This window comes from Nerophis ophidion, linkage group LG08 (genome assembly GCF_033978795.1).
Source record: "Nerophis ophidion isolate RoL-2023_Sa linkage group LG08, RoL_Noph_v1.0, whole genome shotgun sequence".
NCBI classification, from domain to species: Eukaryota; Metazoa; Chordata; class Actinopteri; order Syngnathiformes; family Syngnathidae; genus Nerophis; species Nerophis ophidion.
This window is the reverse complement of record NC_084618.1, coordinates 62968298-62988563: the sequence shown is the minus strand read 5'-3', so window position 1 is coordinate 62988563 and position 20266 is coordinate 62968298. Positions and strand designations below refer to the sequence as shown.

The 20266-nt window shown below is 41.3% G+C and overlaps 1 protein-coding gene across 4 annotated transcripts in view; it reads left to right on the top strand.

Annotated features, from left to right (window-relative positions):
• Positions 1–20266, top strand: part of ntn2 (netrin 2) — an 89669-nt gene continuing 69403 nt past the window's right edge. For 2 of the 4 annotated variants that reach the window (XM_061909320.1, XM_061909317.1), the window contains exon 1: positions 4459–4607. The gene's annotated coding sequence lies outside the window, so the exon portion shown is untranslated. Of the gene's footprint in view, positions 99–180; positions 309–4458; positions 4608–20266 lie in introns of those variants that run through there. The other 2 variants (XM_061909319.1, XM_061909318.1) reach the window with 2 other exon arrangements.

The following is a 20266-nucleotide window of genomic DNA, read 5'->3' as shown; positions in this document are numbered from 1 at the left end:
AATGAGTTAGCCCAATTGAAGCCACGAGTAGGCGCTATGAGGTGTTTGGCCAGCAGAGGACGCCCATTCCCTGCTAAAAACAATTGCCGAAGAAGAAGGTAAGTATCTTTTTGACTTTGTACAAGTTAACAAAAATGAAGCCAATTAATACAAATATTAATATAGGCGCTTTCTTTGCAGCAGGCCTACAACTACAGACGTTTTCGTCGTTTGTGTATGGGATTTCCATAAAAGAGGTCTCAAATTTCGGACCAAAACGACCACTGAGCTCCAAAGTGTGACAAGTGAAGGAGAAGCTTCCATCTCATGTGAGTTTCTTCTGCTAATTTTACATGCTTCTGTGCTTTGAAACCTGACTCATAAGATATTGAAAGACATATTTAATGAATATTACTAGCATTTGAAGGCCATGTGAGACATATCCGGACTAAAATATGTGTCAAATGATTTGGATTTTGATTGACGTGTCAGCGGGGAGTGTTCTTCCTGTTTGCTAATTAGCAGCAGCTGATTGGCTTCAGCGGCGTTTGTTTTTGCGCATGCGCACCTTCGTCTAGCCCTGTATTATGAAGCTGAGTTGTGTTGGCTGGTTTGAAATGACTGAGTTGAATAATAATAAGAGCCCTGTTTCCTTAAGAGAATGGTACACTGGATTCAAGTGGAATGTTGATCAGCTTAAAAGGATTTTTGATGAAGATAATGCACTGTAATGCACCTTTTTTAAAGGGCTTTTTGTACTTTACTGTGACTTTTTGCACATGTTCATGTTGATTGTTAAAGGCCTACTGAAACGCACTACTACCGACCACGCAGTCTGATAGTTTATATATCAATGATGAAATATTAACATTGCAACACATGCCAATACGGCCGGTTTAGTTGACTAAATTGCAATTTTAAATTTCCTGCGGAGTTTCTTGTTGAAAATGTCGCGGAATGATGACGCGTGCGCGTGACGTCACGGACTGTCAGGAAATATTAGCTCAGCACCAGTTACGGCTAAAAGTCGTCTCTTTTCATCGCATAATTACACAGTAATTTGGACATCTGTGTTGCTGAATCTTTTGCAATTTGTTCAATTAATAATGGAGACTATAAAGAACAATGGTGTTGGTGGAAAGCGGTTTATTGCAGCTGCCTTTAGCACCGAGACACAGCCGGTGTTTCTTTGTTTTTAACACAGAGCGGTCAAGCGAACATGTTTCGCTACGTCAACCAGCATATTTTTGGATGGGAAAATTGTGATATATATCTTACCGGAGACATCATTGGATTATTCGTCCTCTTGCAGTAGCTGTTTAAAAGGCAGCTGTGAGCTTAGCTTCTCTCTGAGACACTGCGTGTTCACCGCAGCCATCCGACCTCGAGGTCTGTCTTTACAATCTCACTAAAACACTATGAAAACAATAAGCAGATAAGGGGTCTTGCAGAATTATCCCAGTAAATGTGTCTAATTACATCTGAAACGCTCACACTGCCGCCGCCCGTAGTCGTCGCTTTTTATTTTATTTTATTATTATTTTTCTTTTTCTAGTCCTTCGCTATCAATATCATCATCCACAAATCTTTTATCCTCGCTCAAATTAATGGGGAAATTGTCGTTTTCTCGGTCCGAATAGCTTTTCCTGCTGGAGGCTCCCACTAAAAACAATGTGAGGACGTGAGGAGCCCTCACCCTTGTGACGTCATCGTCTGCTACTTCCGGTAAAGGCGAGGCTTTTTTATCAGCACCAAAAGTTGCGAACTTTATCGTAGATGTTCTCTACTAAATCCTTTCAGCAAAAATATGGCAATATCGCGAAATGATCAAGTATGACATATAGAATGGACCTGCTATCCCCAATTAAATAAGAAAATCTAATTTCAGAAGGCCTTTAACTATATTGGACAATTTTCCATTAAAAAAATCAAATTGTTTGAATGAAACTAATTATTCGATTAAATAATACAAAAACTTTCACAAACAGGACATGCAAGAATAACAAAATGTATCCAATATTAAAAAGAATACATTGATGAATGAAATAGTAATAATGTTAACAATAAACAACTATAAACATTCTTGTTGTTGTTCTTACTATAAACAGATTATATGATGTCATGCTTATATGTTCATGCGGATGTTCTCATCCATCCACATCATCCTTTTAATGATAACGATAATTCTAATAATAATAGAAACACATATTTACTGTAAAATAAATGATACAGTACAGGCAAACATATACAAGTAGGGCTGAGCAATATTGTCTTTTACTAATAAATATCTCAATATTTTTTTGGCCATGTCACGATACATGATATATATCTCAATATTTTGCCTTTGTCTTGAATGAACACTTGGTGCAAATAATCACACCAATATGATGATTCTATGTGTCTACATTAAAACATTCTTGTTCATACTGCATTAATATTTGCTAATTTTAAACTTTCATGCAGAGAGGGAAATCACAACTAAGTCAATTTTCCAAAACTGTATTTATTAAGCAGTGGCACAAACATTCATGTCATTTCAAAACAGAAAGTGCAAGATTGTCAGAGACATTTTAAAACAAGCTATGAGTGCACTTTTGTGCATGATGTCACTAAGATGACATATCAAAACAACACTAGATTAAAGTACACTTCTTGTACAGAACACCACTACCATAGTTTAAAACAAATAAAGTGCACTTTTGTGCATGATGTCACACAAGACAATAAGTGTCACATAAAAATTAGCTGCATAATAGGAAATCAAATAGTGTATGTCCTTCGCTATGTGGTAGGTTACTGCGGACGTTATCTCCTTCTGTTGTTGACTATTTTTTTCATACATTGTTGATGTGGAAATTGAAGACATCAGGCTCAATTGGGTCAGTGCTGATTGTTTGGGCATTTTGTTGGTGTGGCACCGGCCGCAGATGTTGACATGCAGAGTTTCAAGTACTACTTACTCTCTAGCGGGTGACTTTTCAAATGATGCTACAGATTAGTAGTGCCGTGACTTTTTATGGCAACGCTTTTGCCGAATACTTTACATATTACGGTTGTCTGTTCAACATCTTCCCGCTAGAAGCCAAACCACCGCCAGATGATGCAAGTAATAAATAAAACAAAAAATAATCTTTAACATGTTATTAGTCCGATTATATTAACATGCTGAATAATAAATTTTCACTTATAGATAAAATACATAATACATTGAATAAAACAAAAAGTGAACAAATAAAAAGTACAAATACAGCCAGGTTTCGTATGGGCAATTTTTTGCATAATTTGATTTTGGCAAGAAATTAAAAAAAATGCCCCATTTTTTTGAAAACTGTCTTGTTCTTGCCATGTTTGCCAACAAGAGTCTTCAATATTTATTTCACATTGTTTTCTTGCTTGTAAAACTTTGATTGTTCTCTAAGAAATATGTTTTAGAAACTGGCAGTTTGGAGGTTTGTGATTTCCGACGGTCTGTAAACGCGACGATTTCTGATTGTGTATGTGCAGGTGGAAGAGGACCACAGTTAAGTTTGTTAATAATTTTTCTTTTCAGGTCGTGGACCTATGTGTTTATGCCCTGAACAGGCTCTGCTTAAATCGTGGTAGATGCTATAGTTTTTTTTGTTCATAATTGTGAGTGTTTGGAACATATTCTAATCATATAAAATACAGTATGAATGAATGAATTGATTATTTATTTATTAATGTAGTTATTGGAATTAAGACAATGCATATTTATCAACAAAGAGCAACAATGTCAAATATGCCGAATTAGCAAAATAGCAAATTTTCATCCGTTGTCCTATACGACAGGTTAATATGATAAACATTCAACAGGTAATGATACAAAATAATACATAAATCACAAAACATTACACATAAAAATAATTCCATAAGCTCAGGCCATGGACAAAAAAAAACAAGTGAACAAACAAGTGTTAAACAACAGTATTGGTATTCATTTGAGTTAACAGTTAGTGTACAGTCTTAATGCTGTAGATTTAATTAGATGTATGATATTTTGAATCACAATCCACATATATTTATTTATATTATTGTATGCTCTTCTCACACTACAGCAACAATATAATTTACATTTAATTTTAAAATTTAAACCTTGTTCACAGGGAAGCACACTAATCATGCGGAGGTATGTGTGTGTGTTAAAAAAGAAAGAATGGTGGGAACAGTTTTGGTGTTTGTGGTGGGAAAACAGGACATTGACACAATTGGTCGTTTTTATGTGAGTGTTTTGGTTTGATGGTGACTCCTTGGCAACACTGTAATTAGTGTGTAATCAAGTTAAACAAGGACTAAACACATGTAGTGTAATTTGAATATTCTCAGCCCTCATCTGTGCGCGCACACACGCACACAGACGCACACCTCTCACCCCCTCCTCTCCCGCACACATGGCTGGGGAAATGTGTGTTTGATTTGAATAGGGAGTTGCCTACCCTGCTCTCGCTTTACAACATATGGACGACTGCTCACATCTCAGTTGGGTAGAGGCAAGCATGAGAGAGAGAGAGGTGGACTTTGTTGCTTGCCTTTAAGGGAAAGAGACATTTAAGGACGCGTAGGACATCTTAAAGCCTAATTGGTTTGTCACAAATAAGGGTCCTTGCAGGGTAAGTTGTATTATATTTGGATACTTGCATGTGTGCAATGACAGATTACTTCAACCTGTCATTACTGAGAAATAAAGCAAATGACTGTAATTATTTTATTATTATAGACTCAGCTTTGTAGGATCCGTGCGCTCACATCCCACAGACAGGTGTCACTCTCACTAGTTAAAAGACACACAAGAAAGTATTTCTCTGCAGAGGAGGCGCAAGCTTTTTAGGAGCCACTCTTGAGCCAAAGTGTGCATGCCAAAGCAAGCAGTGCACCTCTCGGCTGCAGTATTCCTTCAACATGCGTGTGTCACTTCCAATATTTTTCCAGCTCACACTCTCGCCACCTGAACACGTGTCTGCAGGAATTAAATTCTAGGAAGACAATTTAAAGTAAGACACCCAAGGTTGTATTATTATTGATCCTGTGCAGGGCAGCTGCTGGATTAATCAGCCGAAAAGTGTGCTTTTAGGAATACCACAGAGATGGAGGGATAAAGTGTAAAAGTGTAAAACGTACTTTATTGAAGCTTTAATGACACAATTGCTTGTCATTAACATGGTACCCGTAAAACTATTGCTTTTTTTGTTTTGTTGACACTTAATTTGTATAGATTGGGAACATACCTGTGCTTTCTTTGGACAGTCACACTGGAGTTTACATTACTGAGTAATTTAATGTCTATTGCGCATTAAAAAAAGGACCACAAGTATTATTTTCAGTGTTGCTTTATTCTATCAATCAATATTGACTGACTGCGTAGTCAGTCCATCAATGTTGTCCAAAATGTGGCCTTGGAATTTAGACTGTTTAAAAGTGTTTTTAAACACTTTTGGTGTGTCTGCAGTTTTAATGCTAATAAGTTGTATTTGTCCACACCTTTTTTTGACAAAACGTGTGGGTCCAAGTGGCGCTATTGTGCACTTTATCCATATTTACATGTACGCTCTAACTTGTCAAACTCTCTTGTCATATATCACAACAAGGTAACTGGGGATTTTTCTGATCAGGGTTTTATGCTGCCGATTCAGATACCAAAAATGACACCAATCACGTGTAATAACTCTATATTTTTTAATGTATTCATGGTGAGTGCTATTGTCAGTTTAACAATATCAATACAATATGTAAACTTGATCCTTATTCTCTTCCTCTGTGTGTACATTATGTTTTGCCTTGTCCTCCAGTGATAATGCTACTTAAGACAACGAATTGCAGTTTATTTGTCGTATAGCAGGTGATTATTGTTAGCTTAGAGGAGCGGCTTCACATTGTGTATGGAGACACATTGCTACAGCCGCTAGCTTCTTGTTAGCCTAGGGACAGAAAAAATAATAGGATTTGTGTTTGTGATCGGCAAAAAATGCATTAATTGGCTATGGTGATCACATACTTTTTCAGAAAAATCATCTGATACTGATTTAAGGCTTTTCAATTGGCTCATCTCTAATGGAAATATTGAGGTGTGTACTTAAACAAAAAATAAATAGTGGGACAGGAGGACACAAATGCAACACTAGCCTAGGTTTGTCGAAGCTACAGTGTTGACTCACATTTTAACAACAACATCTTGCTAAATTAGCTTAAGAAAGCTCACAGCTCACACAAATAGTTGGAATAATAATAATTTCTTTAAGATGTGTACTGAAACCTGATTTTTTTTTTTTTTTTCATTTTGTATTTTTTTTTCCAAGCTGTTTTCTGTGAAATGGCATCGCTATACATGGTGCAGGTCCATCAGCTGAGGTGGTATGATGTCCATAAGGAAGGACAGTCATAAACCAGCTCAGGGTTTCCCCTACATGTAATTGATTGTGGCGCCCTGCCACTGCAAAATAAAAGCCACCACACCTTAAAAATATATATGTTTTTTCCCTTGAAAACAATTCCAATGAATATATTGTATGAATGGATATATTTACCCTATTATTTCCGCACTATTGACTAGTGATGCACCGAAAATTTGACCACCGAAAATTTGACCACCGTAAAAAGACTTGAACCACTGAACACACTGCTGAAACAGGATATTGTAACGATGTAAGCAATATGCATGCGATTGTTTGGAACAGAGGTAGCACATCCTTTTAATAAGTTAAGTTAAAGTACCAATGATTGTCACACACAGACACACACTAAGTGTGGTGAAAGTTGTCCTCTGCATTTGACCCATCTCCTTGACCCCCCCTGGGAGGTGAGGGGAGCAGTGGGCAGCAGCGGTGGCCGCATCCGGAAATCATTTTTGGGGATTTAACCCCCAATTCCAACCCTTGATGCTGAGTGCCAAGCAGGGAGGTAATAGGTCCCATTTTTATAGTCTTTGGTATTATTAGGCCAGGGTTTGAACTCACAACCTACCGATCTTAGGGCGGACACTCTATATACTCGGCCACTGAGTAGGGTAATATATTTAAGATATGCCCGTGGACAGCGATATACAAAATCTGCAATGTGCAAATATCAACAGGACAACTGGTGCTCTTTTAAGGAGAGAAAGTGAAGCAAGTGTGACTTCAGGCTCGCTGTTTGTTGTGGACATCGAGTGGCTGATGTAAAGAGTCTCTAAACACAAGTTTTCAATAACACCAACAAAAATATGAAATTTGTTGATAGTCGTTTATACTAAAGGAAAAGTCACTAAAAGGATTGGAGAAGTCGAAACTTGAAACATATAACAAAGTACATTGCACAATAAGCAGCAACATTAAAAACATTGAGCAAAACAGTATAAAAAAATATTTGTTAATACTAATTAACACAGATTGGTTTTTAAATGCATGTGTAACATTGTTTTAGCCTTTATAATGAAAATATATGCATCATTGCAGATTATACAAATTATATGACATCATATTGACCACACCCCTAGCTGCGCCCCCACCGCCACAGGTATATGGCGATTTGAGAGAAACCCTGAAGCTCTCTTAACTGTTATAACACAGTTGAAAATGTCTATTCTGCATGATAGGAGACCTTTAGCTCTCCCGGGGTGATATCAACCCCCCAAAGTGAACTTCACCTCCTCAAAGCTCACACAGTCTCTACTATTAAGCCCGTCGGCACCTGAAAGTGAGAGTCCCGTCCAAGCTTTCTTATCTTAACTGCTTCAATAGACTTAAAGTATGTCCCTATTGCCCCCTGAAACAGTGTCAGCCACTTGACCTACTTCTCACCACTAACCCCTGGAGCCAATCCGCAAGTAAGAAGAAAACTCTCAGAATGTCTCATGAATCAACCCCATCAGCGTGGACCTTTGCTAATTAATCATCATCATTTAATTGCATTGTGCGTCCATCAATAACACCAGCAAGAGAAGGTAGAGGCAGGAGCGAGCCACATGATGTGTACAAGCTAATCCAAAGCACCAATCTGCAGATTTTGGTCATCCTGTTGTGTGTGTGTGTGTGTGTGCGTGTGTGCGTGTGCGTGCGTGCGTGTGTGTGTGTTTGTGCGTGACTGTGTGAGGTATTTATGAACCCACAAGAAAAGGTGGTTGCACTGGGACAGAGAAGGCTGTAACATAAGCAGATAATTTTCAACTCCTTTGAATAACTTGGCTCCCTTCACGTGAACAAGTAAAGTCAACATTTCCAATATGTTTTTCTACTTTGGCTCCTCCAACAGTTCAACATGGCAAAGTCATGAAAATACACACTCTTTCCCCGAGTCTTTTATTTAATTTGTAATGCCTGTAGCTATCGTTCACCTTCTTGACTCGTGTTTTTTATTGTTTCATGAGTTGAACAAATTCAACCTTAGTAATCAGTGGTTTTCAAAGTGTGGCACGGTGAGCCTCCCCTCAGAGAACATAATATGCTTGCAGGCCTTCCTCACTCTCTGACAAATTTTTCTGGAGCATATTTTGTGGTGTTTTCTGCTCAACCTAAAACCTATTTCCATTTACACTCCAAATATAGGAACTAAAAATACATACCTTTTCTATTCTTCCAAGAACTTGCGATGTCGCGATTGCGCCAATTCAGACAAATTCTAATTCCTGTGGATTATGCACATTGTCGCCAATCATGGTAATTTTTCCCAATCAAAGGGGGTGCCGTTGTGGCTTGTGAAGCCCATGTAGGCACATATGATTAAGATTACAAATATACTTCATTGACTGTGAACGTGTAACGATATATCAATCGTTCTCGTTCCTGTCTACTTCCCGTTCCCGTCTACTTCAACAATCAACATTTAACAACACACTCACTTTGCTAGTTCACATGTATTTGTTTATATATATATATATATATATATATATATATATAAAACCTTTATTTATCCAGCCAATTATTAACAGAGTTTCATTTGCAATACCGATGACAGTGATGTGTGATACCCCTGATTTTCTTTCCGATCCGATACAGAGTGAAATTCAGGCTGGTATCGAGGATTCCGATCCGATTGCTATAGTTTGTGTACCTATACCTAATGTGTTTGGTAAAATTTTAAAAGTAGTGTATTTCAAATGTTGATGCTTTTGTGGAATCATCTTAAACAATATAAAATCACTGGGCAAAACAAAAGATAGTGTTTGTGTCTCTAAATAGTCTACGATAAAAGGATACATACCCTTGCTGTTTAATTATACTGAGAGACTTATTTTAATTGCCAGTAATTTTCTTAAATAAATGACGGACTAAATGACTGAGCACAGCACAGTGTGGCGCTGCATTACGTACTTAGGCGGAACAAAAAGGAGTTCCCACCAATTGTGTTTCATTTAGACAATGATTTAGTTACTTTACACTGTGTTTCTGTTAATACTAAGCGATTAGTCGTCCTAGCGAGGATGTTTTTTAATGCTGCAACTCGAAAGAGCATATAATGTCGCACTTGGCTTGACGGATGTTATTTATCTCAACTAACTAAAGTATCAAAAGTATTGATAGTTTGATTTGGGAATCTATATTTTTAGCATAAGATCTGGTATCGGCGGTTTGGTTATTTCAGTATCAATACGCAGATCACTAGCCGACGTAGCATTACGTAACAGAGATGTTGATGTGTGATGATGATTTTTCATTGTGTCTCATTTACCCACAAAAATTACAGCTATAAATCCCTCTCAACGGTTCACAAATGCCCTTAATGAACGGGTAGATGCGTTAGGACATATTTACAATTTTTAAGACCAAATAATACTTTACAAGCAAATAAAAAATTTGGAGAATGTCTGCAACATTTTTTTGGGCTTTATTGATTTCACGGAATGCGTCACAATATTTGCTATTTCTTTTAACAACAACAACTACTATTGGTACTACTACTACTACTATTACTAATCATGGCAGACTTCATGAAGGCAAACTACTTAGGGGAAAATGATGATCCAGAACCTTATCTTTTTTAGCCTGAATATACAGAGGATGCGCTACAGTTTTAGAAGCTAGGTGCTAAGAAGATAATGCTCCAGTAAAACTCTTAATCATCATGCAGCCGTAGTGCTAAGTGCTAAACAAGAAATACAAACTGCAAACATAATAAATCAATCACTTACTGTACACTGTCTGCTCTCACTGGGATGCCAGCTGATGGGATGTTTATGTCTTTCAGATCAAAACTCCCGTTTAAATCACTTCATCACAATCCTCACTTCTCAGGTAATAATAATGATAATAATAATAAAAATAATAATAATAATAATAATAATAATACATTTTACTTATAAGGCGCCTTTCTGGGCACTCAATGACACGGTACAAAATCAAAACAATAAAATCAAACTGGATAAAAACGACAACAACAAAGAAAGGTAAACAAATGCTCGGAGCAAATAAGCATATGTTTGTGTTTTCCTAGCGATATCTTTGGGTCTTTTAATTTCAAAGTTGACCAACTTCTCGCCTTATGGCCACAATCTTCTACTTTACAGATGCAAGACATAATTTATAAACTAGCAGAAACGTTGACCACTTCAGAGGCATCGCAGTAGTTCAGTATGTCAAGAGCTAAAATAGTTTCTTTACATCTGTGATTATGGTGGCGTGTTACTAAAAAATAGTTCCTTGTCATTAGCTCTTACAATAACAATGCTGCTAATAGTTAGTATGCATGTTTTGACAGTTTTGGATGTTTTTTTAGGGGGCTTTATAAACGGAACGGAATAGATGAATCCCATTAGCTACATTTTTAGCAATTCAGACTGCACAACAACTGTTGTTATTTTAAAAATCAGAATCATATTTAACTGCACACAAACTATATGCCTGAATTGTTGTCAGGAATATTTAAGCATTATTATACACAAAAAACTAGAATAATGCTAAATCTCACATTTAGAAGCCAGTGTCCACACCTTTGTTTGTATCTGCACCAAAACCTAATTGTTTTTTTATTCTTAGATCTTTGAATATTTTTGTGAAAATTGATTCAGTCAAGCACACAGTTATTAATACAATTATGGTGGATGTAAAAGCAAGACGTATCCCTCTAAAATAGACCAGATTTGCTACTTATGATGTGTTTAATTTTTTGTTCATGGTGTCATAAATGTGCTATATGTTACAAAATCATCAAACATGGCCTATAGTTGTCTCTGAATGCATCAACCAATTTATATTCCATAAATTGTGAATGAGGTGTGCGACTACACAAATTGCACATTCTCCTTTAGGAGGTGAGAGTAAAGTCAAAGTGGTCTTTTGTTGTTATTTCTGTTCTACTGACAAATTGCGTGGGCGCTCACCTTTCGGCGCGCCTGTTAAAGTGTTAAAATACCTGTCGTTCGTCAGCGTGACACCTCAGATGTCTCTGACGGAGAGAAGACGGACCAGGACCGAACATGCGCATGCTTCATCCTGCCTGTACAGTACTCCCCGCATCCCGCTTGGCCTGCATGCATGTGTTAGCCACACGTTTCCTCCAGATGCAGGTGTGTGTGTGTGTGTGTGTGTGTGTGCGTGTGTTTGCGTGTGTGTGTGTGTGTGTGTGTGTGTGTTTGCGTGTGTGTGAGGTCCGCACCTCTGCCCACCAACTAGATATTTAATTCAAACACACACATTTTGAGATGAATTTTACGCTGGTATTAAAGCCATTTACCGCTCAAAGGCCATCTTGTGATTAAATGTGTGTTTAAATGGAATTCACACAAGAATCCCAGAATACCAAGTACTTAATAAAAATTGATAGTGGCTGAATGCTTACAAAGGTCTTTGAAAGACTGCCCACTTTCTTTAAAGTCTTCCATCCCAACAAACAAGTCACATCTTTTCATAGCCATTAACACTTATTTAGAACATTATTCAGCCTTACGGCTCCAAATTTCCCACACAATCCAAATTGAAAATGTAAAGCACTATTAAGTAATAATGGTGGCACCTTTTGCATACGGGGCGTCTTTACAGTTTTTCTGTGTTTTTATCACAATAGCAGTAAATGCAAATAAAGTATGTTACTGCCCTTGCTCTGCCATGTATAGTCTAGCAGTGCAAGGGATGGTCTGACGGGCCCACCAATTGCTCTATCCACGGGTAGGGAACCTATGGCTCTAGAGCCAGATGTGGCTCATTTGATGACTGCATCTAGCTCTCAGATAAATCTTAGCTGACATTGCTTAACACGAAAAGTAATTAATAATTCCGCTGGTAATCACAGTGTTAAAAATAACGTTCAAAATATAAAACATTCTCATGCATTTTAATCCATCCATCCATTATCTACCGCACCTGTTCAAGAAGTCCCATTATTGGTAAGAAGTATTTTGTTTATTATTGGTTAGCTGCAGAATACCAATGTTATTTAAAATATTAAGAGACTTATTGTACTCTAAAAATATTGTTATTAATTAAAAATGCATGCATTTAGTTGTATTCATTGTTAAAAAAATATTATATGGTTCTCACGGAAATACATTTTAAAATATTTGGCTTTCATGGCTCTCTCAGCCAAAAAGGTTCCCGACCCCTGCTCTATACCAAGCCGCTGAATATACACTGTTCTTTTGATAACAAGCTCGTCTTGGGCGATAACGCAAGTTTTGCAACCTATATTAAATCAAGTAAATGGACTTGGTAACAACAATAACAATTATAGTCTAATCAGACTCATATTTTAACTCTATGTTGCTCAAAGTAAGGGTTTGTATTAATCAGTTATGCAGGGGTACGACATAAAATTATACTTACCAATACCATAGCATACTAGTGTACAGAATAGATACGGGTCCATATTGGTTACTTTTACTACATACCTTTTTATACCTGTATAAATTTCTACTAGGACTGTCAAAATTACCAAGTTAAATCATGTGATTAAATACAAAAATGTTTCGCATTTCCCATGTACACTCTTATATTAATCATACAATTTATTTCGACCGTACAAGTTCTTTTACCATAACTACTATACAGTCAGTGATCAGATCAATCAGTACAAAAATGAGTGAGGAGACTTAAACTCAGAATCGGTGACAAAGGGCAACCTTGGCGGAGTCCAATCCTCACTGGAAACGTGTCCGACTTACTGCCAGCAATGCGGACCAAGCTCTGACACTGATCGTACAGGGATCGGACTGCCATAATAAGACAGTCCGATACCCCATACTCTCTGAGCACTCCCCACAGGACTTCCCGAGGGACACGGTCGAATGCCTTCTCCAAGTCCACAAAGCACATGTAGACTGGTTGGGCAAACTCCCATGCACCCTCAAGAACCCTGCCGAGAGTATAGAGCTGGTCCACAGTTCCACGACCAGGACGAAAACCACACTGTTCCTCCTGAATCCGAGGTTCGACTATCCGGCGTAGCCTCCTCTCCAGTACACCTGAATAAACCTTACCGGGAAGGATTCTGTTCATAACTTTTATGAACAGAATTTCTAGGCGCAGTGAAGGCATTGAAGGGTTCCGGTTTGGTGGCCGCGGGATTAGGTCTCTGCTTTTTGCAGACGATGTGGTCCTGTTGGCTTCATCTGGCCGGGATCTTCAGCTCTCACTGGATCGGTTCGCAGCCGAGTGTGAAGCGGCCGGAATGAGAATCAGCACCTCCAAATCCGAGTCCATGGTTCTCTCCCGGAAAAGGGTGGAGTGCCATCTCCGGGTTGGGGAGGAGACCCTGCCCCAAGTGGAGGAGTTCAAGTAGCTAGGAGTCTTGTTCACGAGTGGGGGAAGAGTGGATCATGAGATCGACAGGCGGATTGGTGTGGCGTCTTCAGTAATGCGGACGTTGTACCGATCTGTTGTGGTGAAGAAGGAGCTGAGCCGGAAGGCAAAGCTCTCAATTTACCGGTCGATCTACGTTCCCATCCTCACCTATGGTCATGAGCTTTGGGTCATGACCGAAAGGATAAGATCACGGGTACAAGCGGCCGAAATGAGTTTCCTCCGCCGTGTGGCGGGGCTCTCCCTTAGAGATAGGGTGAGAAGCTCTGTCATCCGGGAAGAACTCAAAGTAAAGCCGCTGCTCCTCCACATTGAGAGGAGCCAGATGAGGTGGTTCGGGCATCTGGTCAGGATGCCACCCGAACGCCTCCCGAGGGAGGTGTTTAGGGCACGGCCAACCGGTAGGAGGCCACGGGGAAGACCCAGGACACGTTGGGAAGACTATGTCTCCCGGCTGGCCTGGGAACGCCTCGGGATCCCCCGGGAAGAGCTAGACGAAGTGGCTGGGGAGAGCGAAGTCTGGGCTTCCCTGCTTAGGCTGCTGCCCCCGCGACCCGACCTCGGATAAGCGGAAGAAGATGGATGGATGGATGGAGACTTAAACTGGTTTCACTCTTAAATACACCCTGACTGGACTTCAGATGAAACTGTTACCAAGTTGTGTGCAAATGCTTGACATATATATTCAAGCCACATGTTTAAAATAGAAGTTTTATTCTAAGAATTTTTAGATAAACAAGAGATCACACCATCATTGCGCAAGGCTGCTTGATTTGGTTTTGGCAAATTAACCCTCTTTAACCCCCTCAAGTCCTAGTACCTCAAACTGTTACCTCAGCTCATGTTTTTTTTTCTCCTCCTCCCATTTTCTCACCAAAACGCTGACCTCACAGAACCTTCCAGACACAGAAAAAATACACTGTAGCTTGTTCAATCAGCAATTTTGTCTTACTTTTGTGCAGATACTGTGAGAACTGCCTTGACCTCGAAATACACCTAGAATCCCCCACCCTTTCTTGAAGTATGGTTCTGGGTGTTGATCTTTAGAATCTTGTTTGGAGTTTGGGCTACAACATGTTACATTGGTATGTGTCTCATTTTATCAGATGCAAAGATAGGAATAGGGGAGAAAGGGATGCAACTTTGCACTTTATCTTAAATGTATCATTGAAATTTAAAGTGAGGATGAGCATATTTTGAATTGGATTAGAAAAAAAATCTGCATTAAATCTTGCAGACGCCCCTCCTCAGAATGAGCAGGCTTCGAAAATTTGTCAGTGATCCCTCTGCTAATGATGCCCTCAGCTGGGAGAGTTGACCCCCTTCTAGCCTGGGTCCCCACCGCCAAACCCACACTGCTCCACCCAGCCAACTCCAACACACAGGCTTATACAAACACCAGCATTGTCGTCACCGCTGTGGAGATAGCCGTCATTAGGGCGTGTGACCCCTGTTACCTGAGGCCTGTCAGTCATGTTGACTCATATGGACAGGTTTATTTGCTCTAACCCTGTGTGGGTTACATATAAGACTAGATCCACAGCCTCTATTCCTGAACAAAAATGCACTCTGGAGTGAAACTGTTGAAATAGAGGTATTCCCTTATTTTTACACTTAATATTACTTAATACATTGCCTGCATGGTTAATGGAGGTTTTATACTGGCAACTGTTGAATGCTGTTATAAATTGAATCGGTGTATCGGTGTTTGCTTTTTATCTCTTTTTTTTTTTTAAGTAAAACAAAAATCCTAAAATGTTTTGTTCTTATTTTATATACCGTATACATTTAAATCCAATATGAGGTTTTACATGGACCTGCACTTTGCAAGTAAACAACCGTTGAAGAAAACTACCACGATTTAAGTTGAAGTTATCCAGGATATTTTTTCTTTTTTTTGGCTTAACATTGAAGATGTGGAATATGCACTACTACGAAGCTGGATAACAACTTTAGAAGTTAAAATTGTATTATGTCTCCCAGAGCATTCAATCGATCGCAACTGGACTGTTTGGTTTGTCTTGAAAGATGTTTCGCCTCTCATCCGAGTAGGCTTCATGAGTTCGTGCTCATAGAGTTAGATTGGTCAGCTCTAGTCTGACAAGACTGCAACAATGTGTGGACATTGGGTGTGGTACCTCTGGATTGGCAGACCAGAGCGGTGGGTCTTCTCTTTAAGAAGTGGAACCGGATGGTCTGTTCTAACTGTCATGGGATCACACTCCTCAGCCTTCCCGGTAAGGTCTATTCAGGTTTACAGGAGAGGAGACTACTACGAAGCTGGATAACAACTGTAGAAGTTACAATTGTATTATGTCTCCCAGGGCATTCAATCGATCGCAACTGGACTGTTTGGTTTGTCTTAAAAGATGTTTCGCCTCTCATCTGGGTAGGCTTCATCAGTTCGTGCTCATAGAGTTAGATTGGTCAGATCTAGTCATAGATCTGACCAATATATTACTGTTTGAAAATTGTTTTGCAATAAGGAAAAAACAACATTTAAAGTGGTCATATATTTTTATTAATTTGAAACACTTCCCTGTGGTCTAGATAACATTTAATAGTGTTTTTGGACAAAATGTTGCACAGATTATGTTTTACAGACCATTTTCAAGCTGCGTCTGACTCAGAATGTGCCGTTTTGTTGGCGATCTATATTATGATGCTCCACTTCGACTTCGTCTTCTCCCTTCCGTCTCTGTTGTACAAACCCTGTTTCCATATGAGTTGGGAAATTGTGTTAGATGTAAATATAAACGGAATACTATGATTTGCATATCATTTTCAACCCATATTCAGTTGAATATGCTACAAAGACAACATATTTGATGTTCAAACTGATAAACATTTTTTTTTTTTGCAAATAATCGTTAACTTTAGGATTTGATGCCAGCAACACATGACAAAGGAGTTGGGAAAGGTGGCAATAAATACTGATAAAGTTGAGAAATGTTCATCAAACACTTATTTGGAACATCCCACAGGTGTGCAGGCTAATCGGGAACAGGTGGGGGCCATGATTGGGTTTAAAAGCAGCTTCCATGAAATGCTAAGTATTTCACAAACAAGGATGGGGCGAAGGTCACCATTTTGTTAGACAGAGAGACCCTACTACTGCATTTTCCACAAACGCTGCTCTTTTTACTGTCCATTTAATGTTGTAACAAGATTAATCTTAGCATATGCACAACTAAAACATCTACAACCTACTACAGCGTTTTCTCAAGTTAATAGTAGAGACATATTGTAGGCTGAAATGTGAAATCCTTTGTGAGCTGCCACCTTATCGTGGTAGAGGAGTTTGCGTGTCCCACTGATTCTAGGAGCTATGTTGTTTGGGGGCTTCTATGCCCTCTGGTAGGGTCTCCCAAGACAAACAGGTCTTAGGTGAGGGATCAGACAAAGAGCAACTCAAAGACCTCTATAAAAAGTACAAATCGAGGACCTAGATTTCCCTCGCCCGGACGCGGGTCACCGGGGCACCCCTCTGGAGCCAGGCCCAGAGGTGGGGCACGATGGTGAGCGCCTGGTAGGCGAGCCTGTCCCCATGGGGCCCAGCCCGAACAGGCAACGAGGGTCCCCCCTCCAATGGGCTCACCACTCATGGGAGGGGTCATAGAGGTCGGGTGCAGTGTGAGCTAGGCGGAAGCCAAAGGCAGGGCACCTGCCGGTCCGATCCTCGGTTACATAAGCTAGCTCTTGGGATGTGGAACGTCACCTCGCTGGGAAGGAAGGAGCCTGAGCTGGTGCACAAGGTGGAGAAGTTCCGGTTAGATATAGTTGGACTCACTTCAATGCACAGCAAGGGCTCTGGAACCTATTCTCTCGAGAGGGGATGGACTCTCTTCCACTCTGAGGTTGCAAGCAATGAGAGGCGATGGGCTGGAGTGGCAATTCTTGTTGCCCCCTGGCTCAAAGCCTGCATTTTAACCTTTAATCCAGTAGACGAGATGGTAGCTTCTCTCCGCCTTTGGGTTGGGGGGACACGTCCTGACTGTTTGTGCTTACGCACAAAACAGAATCTCAGAGTATCCACTCGTTTTGGATTCCCTTGAGGGAGTACTGGAGAGTGTTCCCTCGGTTGACTCCCTTGTTCTGCTGGGGGACTTCAACGCTCATGAAGAGGCGTGATTGGAAAGAACGGCCGCCCGGATCTTAACCCAAGTGGTGCTTTGTTATTGGACTTTTGTGCTCGTCACGGATTGCCCATAACAAACACAATGTTCAAACATAAGGGTGTCCATATGTACACTTGGCACCAAGACACCCTTGGCCGCAGTTCCATGATTGACTTTGTAGTTGTGTCATCGGATTTGCGGCCTCATGTTTTGGACACTCGGGTGAAGAGAGGGGCAGAGCTTTTTAACCGATCTCCACCTGGTGGTGAGCTGGCTCCGATGGTGGGGGAGGCTGCCGGACAGACCTGGCAGGCCCAAACGCATTGTGAGGGTCTGCTGGGAACGCCTAGCAGAGTCTCCTTTCAGAGAGAGTTTGAATTCCCACCTCCGGAAGATCTTTGAACATGTCACGAGGGTGGTGCTAGACATTGAGTCCGAGTGGACCATGTTCCGTGCCTCTATTGTCGAGGCGGCTGATTGGATCTGTGGCCACAAAGTGGTTGGTGCCTGTCGTGGCGGTAATCCTAGAACCCGCTGGTGGACACCAGCAGTGAGGCATGCCGTCAAGCTGAAGAAAGAGTCCTATCGGGTCCTTTTGGCTCATGGGACTCCAGAGGCAGCGGAGGGGGTAGGAACAGGCCAAGCGAAACGCCGCTTCAGCGGTTGGGGAGGCAAAAACTCAAACATGGGTGGAGTTTGGGGAAGCCATGGAAAACGACTTCTGGACGCTTCGAAGCGATTGTGGTCCACCATCCGCCGCCTCAGGGGGGAAGCAGTGCACTGTCAACACTGTGTATGATGAGGATGGTGTGCTGCTGACCTCTACTGTGGCTGTTATGGAAAGGTGGAGGAAATATTTCGAAGACCTCCTCAATCCCACCAACACGTCTTCCTATGCGGAAGCAGTGCTTCAGAATCTGTGGTGGGCTCTCCTATCTCTGGGGATGAGGTTGCCGAGGTAGTTAATAAGCTCCTCAGTGTCAAGGCCCTGGGTATGGAAAAGCCCGCCCGGAGTTCCTTAAGGCTCTGGATGCTGTGGGGCTGTCTTGGTTGACAAGACTCTGCAACATCACTTGGACATCGGGGGTAGTATCCCTGGATTGGCAGACCGGGGTGGTGGGTCTTCTCTTTAAAAAGGGAACCGGAGGGTGTGTTCCAACCATCGTGGGATCACACTCCTCAGCCTTCCCGGTAAGGTCTATTCAGGTGTACTGGAGAGGAGGCTATGCCGGATAGTCGAACCTCTGATCCAGGAGGAACAGTGTGGTTTTCGTCCTCGTCGTGGAATGGTAGACCAGCTCTATAATCTTGGCAGGGTCCTTGAGGGTGCATGGGAGTTTGCCCAACCAGTGTGCTTTGTGGACTTGGAGAAGGCAATCGACCGTGTCCCCCGAGAAGGCTTGTGTGAATAGCTCAGAGAGTATGGGTTAATAGACTGTCTGAGTGTGGCGGTCCGCTCCCTGTATGATCAGTGTCAGAGCTTGGTCCGCATTGCCGGCAGTAAGTCAGACCCGTTTCCAGTGAGGGTTGGACTCCGCCAAGGCTGTCCTTTGTCACCGATTCTGTTTATAATTTTTATGGACAGAATTTCTGGGTGCAGTAAGGCCGTTGTGGGGTTCCGGCTTGGTGGCGGCAGGATTAGGTCTCTGCTTTTTGCAGGTAATGGGGTCCTGATGGTTTTAACTGGCCAGGATCTTCAGCTCTCCCTGGATCTGTTCGCAGCCGAGTGTGAAGCGACTGGAATGAGAATCATCACCTCCAAATCCGAGTCAATGGTTCTCGCCCGCGAAAGGGTTCAGTGCCATATCCAGGTTGGGGAGGATATATTTCCCCAAGTGGAGGAGTTCAAGTACCTAGGAGTCTTGTTCATGAGTGAGGGAAGATCGACAGGCGGATCGGTGCGGCGTCTTCAGTAATGCGGACGCTGTATCGATCCGTTGTGGTGAAGAAGGAACTGAGCCGGAAGGCAAAGCTCTCACTTTACCGGTCGATCTACGTTCCCATCCTCACCTATGGTCATGAGCTTTGGGTTATGACCGAAAGGACAAGATCGCAGGTACAATCGGCCAAAATTATTTTTCTCCGCCGAGTGGCGGGTCTCTCCCTTAGCGATAGGGTGAGAAGCTCTGTCATCCGGGACGAACTCAGAGTAAAGCTGCTGCTCCTCCACATTGAGAGGAGCCAGATGAGGTAGTTCGGGCATCTGGTCAGGATGCCACCCAAACGCCTCCCCAGGGAGGTGTTTAGGGCAATTCCGACTAGCAGGAGGCCACGGGGAAGACCCAGGACATGTTGGAAAAGACCATCTCCTGGCTGGCCTGGGAACGTCTCGGGATCCCTTGGGGGGAGCTGGACAAAGTGGCTGGAGAGAGGGAAGTCTGGGCTTGTCTGCTTAGGCTGCTGCCCCTGCGACCCGACCTCGGACAAGTGGAAGAAAATGGATGGATGGAT